Source organism: Chamaea fasciata, unplaced genomic scaffold, assembly GCF_029207755.1.
Source record: "Chamaea fasciata isolate MVZ Bird 193981 ecotype frontalis unplaced genomic scaffold, bChaFas1.0.hap1 SCAF_4, whole genome shotgun sequence".
Lineage (NCBI taxonomy): Eukaryota > Metazoa > Chordata > Aves > Passeriformes > Sylviidae > Chamaea > Chamaea fasciata.
This window is the reverse complement of record NW_027094089.1, coordinates 56,323,705-56,328,291: the sequence shown is the minus strand read 5'-3', so window position 1 is coordinate 56,328,291 and position 4,587 is coordinate 56,323,705. Positions and strand designations below refer to the sequence as shown.

Genomic DNA, 4,587 nt, shown 5'->3' with positions numbered 1-4,587 from the left:
GAACCTCTGTTCTGATGTGTTCAAACATACTGTATGTCCGTACTTTTACTTTCCCCCTTCTAATGATACTCACACACCACACATAACAGCTTCAGATTTAAGGAGCCTGAGGTAAAAACTGCAATCACCATGGAGTATTTCCTCCATATGCTACTACATGAAAAATGTAGAGAAGGCTTTGTTTAACATGAAGTTAATTTTCCTGTGGACTAGGTTAACTCATTAGTAGATGACATTACTGCATTACTGCTTCAAAAGCAGTCCTGGAAATTAAGAGCAGACAGTTCTTTACAATGCGCTGCAGAGACAGCAGCAATTAATCAGAGACATTTGCAAATTGTGGCACTGTGTGCTCTTTGCACAAAAGGCACAGCTGCCTGCAGATAACATCAGCTCAGCAGAGATGAGGTCCCATTTGTTTTTCTCGCTGTCTCTTGCTGTCTCGTTTGGGGAGCAGGTGAATATCAGCTGGCTCAATCTGCTCAGTCTCCAGGCTGGTCTTCTGGGAGGCACAACCCACTGAGCTGAGGAGCAATGAACTTGTTTGTCCTGCTAATTTGGGCAAGCATTGCCCAAAGGGAATTCGCCTACATCTTAGCTACAAGCTCTGGAGAGCTGTGAAAAACAGTTGCACACCCAGGTACAGACCTTTCAGGGATGTCTCAGTGTTTCACATTATTCATACGTGAAAGTGTTTGCAGCCATGGATCGAGCATTTGTTAAGGCTAGGGCTCTAGACACTATAACCTTCAGTGGTGGCTGCCAAGGCAGTGAGAATTTCTTAATGTGTGGTCTTCCCTAGCTTTTTTTTTTGCTCTTAATAAATGTCACATGATGTGACAGAGTTCATTGTCATGTGGACTTTGCCTGGTACTGTGTGGGTAGTTATAATGGCCGCATCGGTGAAGCTTCTTGCACACTACTTTTGTTCTTTTCAGCTTGAGGATAACATGAAAAGTCAGAAAGGAGGAAAGCAAGTTGAAATGTGTGTGGTTTTGGCAGTGAAAATTATTCTGTTTTCCAGATGGATTTATGCACGTGTGGGATAGCATGTTGTACAGCAGTGGTTGTCCTTGGGACAAGAGGGCAGTGAATGCTCAAAACAAACTGCTGAACAGAAAATACCAACCTTACAGCAAATCTAGCCTGATGCCACCTTTCCCAGCACAGACAAGATGAAAGAGTGCATTCTTCTGTTCTTCTGTGGAAAGGTGAGTGGGGACCCTGGGACCAGGTGAGCACATTCCACTCATGCTGAGTCTACTGGATGCTGAGAACATATATGTTATCTGACTTCAAATGTCACTGTGCATTTTCACACCAGTAGCTTCTTTCTTTAAATGTCCAAAAGCCAGAACTTGGTCTGTGACTAAAGCAAACCAGTCTGGAGGCCACGATGCTGCTCACTGGGACTTGGTTCCCAGGGCAGCAGAAGGCAGAGAACAAGGGATGGCCCAGGACAGACCAGGTTCTGTGCTCACCTGCTGCAGCGTAAGCTGCACACTTACTCAAGTGCTTCTGACTGTGCAGTCCCATATTCTGTGCTTGGAACACCCACTCTCTGTAATACTTTTCCAGTGACTCTGGTGGAGCTCTGATGACTCAGTTTCAGTGGAAACTATCTAACAAACTGTTGCGACTATGACAAGCATCTTTATGAGTATGGTACCTGTTTGAACTTGCTACAGGCACAACTACCCACCTCTATTTAGTCACGGATAAGGGGAAAAGATCCCCCAGAGAGAAAACCCAGTACTCATCCTGTAAAAACCAGATGCCAGTTATAACATATGCAGAGCTACTGTTTGCGGAAGTGATAAATCATCTCGGGTGAGGCATGCATTGAGGTTTCCGTGAGTTTCCCCGCAAGAAACCCCACAGTTACTCTATGGCCCTGGTGGGGATAAAAAGAAAAAAACACCCCTGTAGTCAATATTAAGGTCTAAAGAACTGAATTTTCTGATTCTGGATTACATAAAACCAGTTTATGTGTTTTATGGCACTGTGAAAATAAGACCTATCATCCTGCAATTATTGTACAGCAGTATCATGTCCTCAGCCTACTGGATTGCGACAAGATAATGTGGTGGCTCTATGATCTGATTTAAAAAACTTATCTTTGGTGATAGAATTCTAATTGTGACTCAAATAACAAGTTTTCTCTCAGGTGAATTTACCAGAAATTTTAGGAAAATTTGTGTCTCTGTTGAAAATTTGTGTTGACTTTTACACACCTAAAACATTGTATGTGAGACACACCAATGGGCTGCACTGCTAAGTTTTTGAATAAGGGAAAGAAGAAACGAGCAGGCAAGAAAAAAAGAAGTTTACAGTTGGGATAAGGAAAGAAGTGTTTAATCCCCAGCTCTCAAAGGTGGATGAAATGTACTAGGAAATACCAAACAACTGTTTCTCATCACTCCTTCATGCTGGGAAAGGGAAATGGTGTGGCTGACATTCTCTGCACTCTCTGAAAGGTATGGAGATCCCTACTCTTGTGAGTTGAAGAAGATGAGGCCTCAGGTGAACAGTGTGTGCTGTGTCAGGCAACTCAGTTGGCTCCACATATAGCTGCTTGAAAATCCTTACTCTGTCCTGAGTTAAATACGACTCCCTGGGTGAGCCTGAACACTTGACATGGGCTAAAAGGACTTCGTGTGGGAAGACACAACCCCCTGCCTGGGTACTGCCGGGATTTTGCCCTGGATATTCTGACTTTGTTTTCCATGAGTGCATGACCTAATAAATACATGCACATGTGCATATCCTGATCTCTTCCCTCAATCCCTGTCCCAGGTCAATTTCAACACTTTCTAAAAGGAAATATTGGTAATGTCTTTATAAGCATAAAAATTAAGTGTTTTCTTTCTGAAATTTTGGCCTCATCTCTCCAGAATCCAGCGTCCAAAACAAAACAAAACAAAACAAAACAAAAACAAACAAACAAACAAACAAAAAGGGTAAAAAACTCTCTCAACTTACACAATGCTTGGAATAAAATTTCTCTCCTTGCTGGCTTTTGTCAGAAAAAAACTTTTATCCCAAATCTGCTGCAATGTTTTTACATCTTCTCATATTTTTTCCCTGCAGAAGCTTAAGCATAACTGTGAGAAGCTGTTCACTACTGCATGAACTGTGGGTTAAGTGAAGGAGAGGAAAAGTGGAGATGAGTGCAGAAGAAAAGACACAAACTCTGGCATGGACAGTTTTGATTTGCTACTGATCATCCTGCTGTTTGCAGCAGGCCTGGTGACCAAGTGTGTTGGCTGCATTTCAGTTTGTGGGCCAGGAACAGTTTTGTCTCTTCCCTCTTCTCATGTGTCACCCTGGTGCAGTGTGACTATCAATGCTGGCTTTTGTGTTCCTAATGTGTGTGTCTGCGTGTGTGCAGGCAGAGTGTGTGTGCATTTAGTGTGGTGGTGCCTGCAACTGGGCAGAAAGAAGAAAGACAGGCGAAAGTGATTATGGACACTCCCCTGACCCTCAAGAATCCTCCTGTGCTGCTGCACTGCCTCCATGGCTCCAATCCAGCAGAGCTCTCCTGAATGCCCTTTGCCTCCAGTGTGCGGTAGCTTACACCTCTGCTCTGCAGGAATGCTTCAGCCTGCAGCCCTGGGGCCGTGCTGGCAGTCATAGCTGGAGCATAGGAGGAAGGAAGGGTAGCACAAGCTGTTGTGAGGAGAGGGGGAACACCTACTCTGAGGTTCTGTCGTGGTGGCTGTATACACCCTGGAGAAGTGGAAGAAAAAAAAATGAAAAAACTGGTGATGGGGAAGGGAGCTTGCATGCCTATGTTTGGTAAAGCTCAGGGAATGTCAAGTACAGAAATTGCACATTATCTGAATACAACCACATAAATATATTTTGCCCTAAAACAACACGAGCAATGACTTATCATTAATTACCATTACAAACAATTTAGCCAACTTTGACTGAATGCCAGAAATCCTTGTTTTAGGAATGAATGACTCTACATATCTGGGAATTCCTTTTTTTTCTCTAGAGTCATACCAACATTTCCTTCAGCAGCTCAGCATGACCTTTCTTCAGTTACTCCAAATACTTTTCCATGAACTTGAAAGTCCTGCTCAGCGATTGCTCTGTCTAGTTGAGCAAGGTAGCTCTGCAGAGCCCCAGGCCTCTGAGTGGTAGAGGTTTGTTGGGTGGTGCTCTCCAGCAGGAGTTGCATTAGCTGTGTTTGTAGCATATCGCACCCTGTCTAATCCAGTGGGGACAAGCAAACTTGGGGCCCTTGTACAGCAGCTTCTGACACCGCAGCATTTTCTGTTCCTGGGGTCATAAGCAAAATCTCATTAATTTGTGCACATCAGAAACTGAGGTCTCTGCTCTAACTAGGTGTGGGGTCAAGCCTGCTCCTTGTTGGCAGTCAGCAAACTGATGTTTTCCTCCCCACTTGTTTTCTACAACTGAAAGATGTGCTGCTTTTTAGGTCAGGTGTAGTCCTCTTTCAATGCCAGAAGCACAAATCCTCACCAGGCTGTATTGAGGTTCCAGATTAGTGTTAATGCTTTCCATAGGAGTGCCGTGTTCTGGGATGGGTAGGAGAAGACCTGTTAGCACACTGTT

At 44.0% G+C, this 4,587-nt stretch overlaps 1 long non-coding RNA gene across 1 annotated transcript; it reads left to right on the top strand.

The window, feature by feature from the left end:
* The first annotated feature begins 510 nt into the window (after positions 1-510).
* LOC136288931 (uncharacterized) lies at positions 511-3,967 on the top strand. Its single transcript, XR_010720652.1, has 3 exons — positions 511-640; positions 1,025-1,211; positions 3,091-3,967. It is a non-coding gene; the product is annotated as an uncharacterized lncRNA (long non-coding RNA).
* Positions 3,968-4,587: the final 620 nt, after the last annotated feature.